An 8,764-nucleotide genomic window follows, 5' to 3' on the forward strand; every position below is an offset into this window, starting at 1 on the left:
ATGGGGAAGGACTTTCAAAGGGGAAAACCACAGGAAGACCTTCCATATCTATGTTAAGCAAGTAAAAACTGTTCTGTTCTGCCAAGTTAAGTGATTAAGACAACTCAAAGCAGTCTTTGGGTATCTATGTGCAAGTTATGGTAGTCAAAAAAGGGGAGTTAGTCATATACTAAGTAGATAGTCACAGCTATACACTTGGGTAGGGGTCACTGGGTCAGGGTTACTAGGAGTTTATATACCAGGGACTGGGGTCAGAGACAAATGCTTAGTGGGTACCAAGATGGATGTCTAGCATAAAAATGGAGCTCCTTTAGCTATAACAGAGGTAAGTAATTATGGGGCCAAAGAGATTCCTTTGTCAGAGTGAAACCCAGTGGGCCAGAATTGGGCTTTCCTGAAAACAGTCCAATGAGGTGTCAACAACTCCCTATCAGATGCAGAAGGTCTTTCTGAGGACCCAGCTGACTCAAGGACCTTCCTCCAGATACATCTTCTTTTCTACAGTCCAAATACTGCCACCCCTGCAGAACAAATGTCAACCAGTTGGACACCTGGGGAAGAAACCATCACATAGTTAAAATAACTAATTAAATTTGACACAAACCATAAGCCAGAGGATGGAAAAAGCCATCTACCTTCCTATGAAAGACCAATGTGGCTGGATCTTAAAGAATGAATGGTGTGGTGGCTTAGAGGTGATGTTTTGGGGATGTTGGCAAGGAGTAAACTGGTGGTGGTTAATTTTCATCATCAACGCCACCAGATTAGAGTAACCTGGGAGTCAGTTTTGGAACTGGGGGAAGAAAAGTCTACCCTAAATGTGGGTAGTTTCATCCCATATGCTGACACCACAGACTGAATAAAAGAGGTGAGGGGATGAAATCCTATTTGGTGTTGGTATTCTTTCTATTTTCTGATCTGCCCAGATGTAGACAGGCAGCCTCTCACACTCCTGCCACCATGGCAAAGAACTATTCCTGCCAATGTATCTATCCATGAGCCAAGCCAAAGCTAACCATACCCCCTCCAAATTGCATGTTTTCCTAGGTACTAGGATCAGTAAGGAGAAAAGTAAGTGACCTTAGGTAGCAGAGCTGTGATCTCAAGCATGATATCACACCCATAACAGACAGAGCACAGAAAGCAGACTGAGTACTGGTGACCTAACCTGGGAGCATCCTTCCTTCAGTTGTCATCTCTTTTGCTGGCAGTATTTTATTCCAACAATGTATTCCTTTTGACCATGTTGTCATAGAGAAAAGTCTCCAAAATATCCAGAAATCACCCACAAAGAACAAAAAGTTCCCTCTGGCATGTCATAGTTTATGTGTGTGTGTGTGTGTACATGTATATATATATGTATATGTATATGTATATGTATATGATGTATATATAAATACACACACACACACACACACACACACACACACATATATATATATATATATTCACAGAGAAAGAGACATTTTCCAAGGATCTTGTCTGTTGGTCTAACTATGTCATCTATCATCATTGATTATCTATCTATCATCTGTCATGTACCAGTCTATCTTCATTATCCTCATCCAGGTATCCCCATCAGTCATCACCTATCATTTAACTACCTACATGCCTATCTGTTATCTCTACTATCATCTATATCCATCCCTATCTATCTACCACCTATGTATCATCTATTATCTAGCATCTCTATCATGATCTATATATCAATCATCTGTCACCACTACTAACCTGCCTGCTATCTGTCATCTCTGATATCTATTTATCTGCTGTGTGATATTCTAATTATTGGTACACATTCTCCCCAACACACAAATCACCATACTTTCAATATACCCTTTAAGCTGCTTTTTTTTTCTGCTTAAGAATATGAAGAATATTTTCTTGTACTCCTACAGTACCATTTTTCACTGAAGCATATGAAGAATATTTCAAATCTACAGTACCATTTTTAGGAGCCTTCCCCCAATCATTCTGTTCCATAAAAGAATGAAAACATGCTAACCAGCTGTAAGCAACTAGGTATGTGATTGTTTGGTTTGGTCATGACTAAACTTGGCAAGGGGGACAGCACTTAAAATACAAAGAGTGTCCTGTGCAGGCATCTGTGAATGCTTCCTAACGGCTTTGCTACTCCTTTTTTTCATCATCTTTGAGTAAATAAATTGTATTAGTCAACTAAACACTTGTATAAAGAAGCTTCAATTTTATCATCTCCTGTGCCCTACCTCTGGCAAAACAGGGATTCTGATATACCTTTGTGTGTGATCCAGGTCTTCAGGACTTCTAGAGAATAGAGTCATCAGATCTTATGTCACTCTACTGTGAGCCAGGACAAGGATGTTGTATGACTCCAGAGTCAGTTTTCCATGTTACAGTAGACTTGAATGAAATGATAATTATTGATCCAACAACCTGAAATGGTTTTTCCTAAGTCTGTAGGGAAATACTGTACAAATGTGTATTCAGGGACTCTTAAATAATACTTATTAATGACTTGGCAGGCCATAACTGCTTGAAAGGAGCCATTAAAGATAAAATGTAATTCCTTTTCAGTTCTTTCATCTGTGATCCTCCTGTTAGAGATTGTCACACGTGTGAGGAATCAAGCAGCTCACAGCTGCAAAGGATGCTGAGATAATATCTCCATCAGTTTGCAAATTGGACTTTTCTTCTGAAATTCACCAATTCCCTCACCTTCCTTCTTTTAACATATTTAAGCCATTCTCTTGTGCTGGGGAGATAGGTCAGTAGTTAGAAGCAGTTGCTTGTATATTCAACACATTAGTAACATTTTTTTGCTAAATAATTAACAAAAGTAGCTGTCTTAACTTTTTGTGTCAAAGCAATTGCAAAAGTAGTGGTGCTAGCAATTAATGAAATTAAAGTTCTTATACCAGCAATAATCAAGCCCACTACCCTCTTGCTTCTGCTTAAAACCTGACTAATCTCTTCCAGTACTTGCATGCTATTTTTAGAATACCAAGATTTTGTGATACTCAGGGCAATAAAACAAAAAAGCTGGTTAATAGACCTCCGTAACTGACAGGGCTGGATTTCAAAACATTAATACAATTAGAAGGTGTACAATCAATGCAACTTACTAATGTGTTGAATATACAAGAGGATTTAGATAGGCATTTGGAAGAACAGATTGATGCTATTTATCCTATTCAAATTATTAGAAGGAGGTTCAGAATTGAAGAGTAAGCAGCCATCTCCAGTGTCATGCCAAATACCATTGGATTCATGTGAGTTCTACAGTTTACAGTGGTAGTCATTATAATTAGGAAAAAGTATAAAGACACTTGCAGTGTATTTGGCATAATTCTAACACTTCCTGGATGTTTTAACTTTACATAGTGAGCTCATGAATTTCAAGAATATTGCTCTGCTCAGCATTGATTCATTAGATACTGCTGATAAAATTACCCATGGCTTGAGGTCAGTATTTCTATTTTGGTCAAGCTTCAAGAATGGCATATATAGCTTGATCATGCTATCCTTTTTTATCCTGGGGATATTTTTATTCCAGCCCATCATGTTAAAGCTTGTCTTTAACAATGTCAACATATTGGCAGCCAAAGTACATGGTTTGAACCTGAAAATGGACACCCAGACAGAGTTATTAAATTAACAGGTTAGCAAGCCAAGGAGAGATAAGATTCTGCACAGAGCCTTACCAACCTAAGACAGAAATGCATTGCTTTTGATAGTGCATATTCCATGATGGGTAAGGAAGGCATTATTGTCAGAGTGACCTAAGATAGGCTCAGTCTCGTTAATGAAAAAAAAAAGGGAGAGAAGTGGAGAGCCTTTGGGGCTGCTCGGCAAGAATCTGACATGGGCCAAGGACAAGGAAATGGGCTGCTTGGCAGGAATATGACATTAGCCAAGGACAAGGAAGTAGGCTTCAGGCAGGAATCTGACATTAGGCTAGAACAAAGAAGTAATTTCAGGCAGGAATCTAAATATATGGCTAAAACAAAGAAATAATTTGGGGCAAGAATCTAAATCTTAGGCTAGAACAAGAAAGTAGGCTTCAGACAGGAAAATGACTTTGGGCTAGGATGGGGAAGTAGGCTGAGATATTTTGGTCATCCTGTTAAGCACTTAGAAACAGTGATCATGAGAGTTTTCACAGATTTTTGTTTATTGTCTTTTTGTTTATTGTCTATTTGTGTTTATTGTCTTGTTTCTTGACTATTCGCATCTGTTGTATTGCTAGTCCCTCAACCTAGAACTGACCTTAATACTTGCATGTAATTAAAATGGTATAAAATCAAAAAGGAGGAGGGATGGGATAGAAATGTTCTAGGGAGGGGAAATGGGATGACATCTGAAAAATAAATAAATAAAATATCCAATTTTTTAAAAAAAGAAGCAGTTGCTGTTCTTATAGAGGACCCAGGTCCAGTTCCTAGCACCCATACAATGGCTGTAACGCCAGTTCCCTGGGATCTGATGATCTGATGCTCTCTTCTGGCCTCCAGAGACTTCTGCATGTAAGTGGTGCACATATATTCAGACAGGCACACACATACACACACACACACACACACACACACACACATTATAAAATAATAATTTTTAATTCATTCTCTTAAATGTGTTAAAATTCCATGATTGCTTCACTTTGATCCAAGTTTTCAAATTTGTTTCTATATATTTTAAACCACAGTAGGTCTACAGAGTGAATTCCATGACAGCTAGGGCTATACAGAGAAACCCTGTCTCAAAAAAAAAAAAAAACCAAAAAACCAAAAACCAAAAAACAAAAACCAACAACAACAACAAAAACAAAAAAAACACAATAAAAGTTTGGGATATTTAATAGTACCTGTAAAGGTTGTAATAAATTCTGATGAACACATTTCTGAAATTTTATGTGTCGTGAAATATTTTCATAGTGATTATCAACCACCACCCAACTAGGAAAAATGCGAAGCTTGGGTCCTCATCACAAAGCCTTCTCTGTCATGTTTGGTTTTCATATTTTAACCTGTCTGTTCCCCCCACCCCTATTGTATTCAGGGAAGCATACCAAACTTACACACTAGCAAAGTCAAGTGTGACTTTTCCTTTCATAAGCTGGTTCTGCCAAGACACCGAAAGCAGTGAGATGACACTGTTAATCCCCTGAAGGACTCACCCTGAGTTATCTTCTTTGTTTTGAAACCTAACCTGGACTTCTAAGGCCTACCAGGTGTTGCAAGAAGAGCACAAAAAGGTTTAAATTGTCTCCTTCCAATGTGTTGTGGCACTGCAGCCTGAAGCCAGAACTAGATTTTTCTTCCTTCTTCTTTTTTTTTTTTCAAATGGCAACCTACGTCCCATGAATGAAGGAAGCAGACTGCCTCTTTGCTGAACACTCAGACAAGGTGCTGATATAACAACAGTGGACAAGCAGCTGGGAGCTGGGCTGTCAGCCTGTCACACACTGACAAATCTGTTGTTCATATTCAGGCAGGATGCGTGTGTCCACTTGCCACCAGCATCATCCATCTAACACAGGAGGGGGGATGCGGGCAGCCTGCACCCTGCTGCCTACGGACCAGACACGCTTATTACAAGCCTTTGGAAAGCTTGCAACTAAACAACTCATTTGCTTTGTGATGATGGACCAGGCAAATGAGACAAGTAAGATAGCCTACTCAATTTTTGTTTGTCTCCCTTCAAAGTTCCAAGATAGCCTGTATTACCATTTCGTGTCACATACATAAAAAACAACTCTAAAGAGGTCCAAACGGCTCTTCTGAAAATCTAGACAGGCAAAAAGAGAGAGTGCGAATGTAAAAACTATTCAATTAAAGTATTGTTATTTGAGGGGAAACAAACTTTGGACACAATGTGTAGGGCACACCTCCCCAGCCACCCCCCCCCTTTTTTTATTTTTCAGGCAGGCTGACTTTTAAAATGATCTCTGGCAAATTTCCCGCAGAGCTATCGTATCTGTAACATTCTTGACTCCATGACTCTCTGCAGATCCACTCTAGACTGATCGCAACGCCTGCCTGAGATTGAATTCACAGTTCCCCAATCAAGACATACCTATATTCACATGGCTCTTTGTAAATCAGTAAAAAAATACTTTCTTGTATGCATTTGGGAAGAATTGAGAGGTGATGTAGAGATACTCTGAGTTCCTGGCACAGAGCGGCTCATTGTTGAGCTACCTAGGTAAACCTGAGTTTACCTAGACTGTTGAGAAGCAAACTATGCATCTGTCCCAACAGTTTCTCCCCACACACTGCCCACTGCCCACTGCACACAGCCCACAACATATTGTCAACTGTCTCTGCCCACTGTACACTGCCCACCTCACACTGTACACTACCACTGCACACAGTCCACTGGATGTTGCACACTGCACATTGCCCACAACACACTGTCACTGTACTCTGCTCATAACACACTGCTACAGAACACTGCCCATGGCTCACAGCACACTGCCCACAGCACACTGCCCACTGCACACTATTGATTGTGTCTTCTCATTATACTCCACACTTCAGAAAAGGGCAGAAACTGTCAGAATTATGGCTTCTCTGTGGTGTGTTTAAACACAATTTTGGGTTTCTCATTTGTATTTGTAGGTATTTTTTCCAAGTCGCTTTCTATTGGTTTTCTTCAGCCTATCTGAGGAAACAATCTGAGGAGTATTTTAGGTAAGCTGCTCAACAAAGTCCACAAGAAATAAGCATCCATGCAAAGAGCAAGACAAACACTTTTGGTTTTAAAAACAAGGATAGCCTTTTGAAGAATCATGTTAGCATTTAGAATTAAGAAATTTTCATATTCTTATGAAAACTGCAATAAACATGTCACTACAGCTTATCATTCAGTTTTTAAGTCCACTTATGTTAAAACAGTAGCAGTGGCAGTGCTTGGCCTTACGGAGACCTATGTGGATGTCTTTCTATGTTGTCATTCACATTAATGGGAAGAAATCTATTTTTGGAAAGTGTAGGGTAGTAACAGGAGGAAAAGTGGAGCAAGCGAAAAATTCTTAAAGAATAATTTTCTCTTTTGTTCATGGCCTGTGGCATGTTATTTTTGTTTGTTTGTTTGTTTGTTTTTTGTTTTCATGGATGGGTGAGGGGTGTCTTGAGACAGTCTCATCCTATAGGCCAGGCTGGCTTAAAAATCTGTAGCCCTCAATAGCTTTGAACTTGTAGTGATCCTCCTGCATCAGCCTGTGAATACTGGGATTATACTTTGCTCAATGTGTGCTCTTTCTAGGAGTACAAAGAAGGAATATCAGCAGGACAAATTACATATAAGAACACACTGTCTACATACACTACAGACACACTCACACATGTGACAAAAAGGTTTGTATGGAGTATTACTCAGTGTATAAGAAATTCATCCTGGTTGCAGTTCATTTTCCACAGTAGTACAATGTGAATGTATTCTTACCTAGAAAAAAGCATTTTTACTTCATTTTGTTGGGTTTTGCCAAGAGGCCTTATGATGCGACCTGGGCTAGCCTCAGACTCTCCACTGTAGATTGCTTTAGATTCTTAGGAGTGTAGGAAATCCTCAATTCACCTTAGTTATGATATTGCATAGCTTTAAGCAAGTACTTCACACTGTTACAACATGTCTCATCTTTTTATGGCTATGAATGAGAAGAAAAAATGAAAACACTATTTACTCGGTCGTGAGAAAAAGAAATTAGAAGAGTTGATAAGTATTTTAAAAAGAATTTACCATGATAGAAAATAAGTCATAAATATTCAGGAGAGCCAAGTAATTCTGATCAACACCCACAATTATCTCGATTAACTCTCCAGTTTTACTATTGTGCTTATTATCAATATAATAATGAGGTAAATTCTTATAAAATTCCTTTGTGCCCTTTATTCTGCCCTAAAACCCTGGTGATTTTTGATTGACAGAAAGATTACCTAATAAACCTCCAGTACAAACTAATTAATCATTTTGAATACAACACTAAATTGGCAGGCATAAAAAGCAAATGAGATGGGTGTTGAGGCACGTTTTCAAATGACCTTAGTTGAAAGCCAAGTAGAGACTGATTTCATCTTGAGTCCCAGGTTCATGCTTCTCTCCTCTTTGCTCCCACACCTGCCTGCCACTCCCCAATAAGCACTTGGCTCTGTCTGGGACCAGACAATGAAGCAACAAGTCCCTGAATCACTCTGGTGAATGTCTGGAATGGAATGCCCACTACACCTGGCTTGGCCTCTATTGCCCTCGTAGCCTACAGCTTCCTAACAGAGTTTAGTGTAGTGAGCACCATGATCAGTGAGCTCCTTCTAGGAACGTTTACTTCAATACTATACCCCTGACAGGGCCCTTCAGTGCTGTCATATCGGTGACTCAGAGTTACAACAAAACCTGGCAGTTTTGATCATCCGGTTGGACTTTAAATGCTTTTTTCCTTTGGGTTCTTTTACTAAAGTTAAACATTCAAAGGGAGCCAACAAGGTGTCTCTGTGGGTAAACCCACTTGCTGCCGAGCCTGAGGCATCTGAATTCAATCCCTGGGACCCACATGCTAAAGGAAAAAACTGACTCTGCAGGTTAACCTCTGACCTCTACATGTCTACACACGTACCCACCACTCATTCATTCATAAATAAAATACTAAAGCACAGAGAGGTACTACTGTTTCAACCCGTACAGGGGTTACTTTTTTCATGGCTGTCATAAAATACCTGGCAAAACACTTTAAGATAGGAAGGAAGGAAGGAAGGAAGGAAGGAAGGAAGGAAGGAAGGAAGGAAGGAAGGAA

Source organism: Grammomys surdaster, unplaced genomic scaffold (genome assembly GCF_004785775.1).
Source record: "Grammomys surdaster isolate TR1022 unplaced genomic scaffold, NIH_TR_1.0 130, whole genome shotgun sequence".
Taxonomy (NCBI): Eukaryota; Metazoa; Chordata; class Mammalia; order Rodentia; family Muridae; genus Grammomys; species Grammomys surdaster.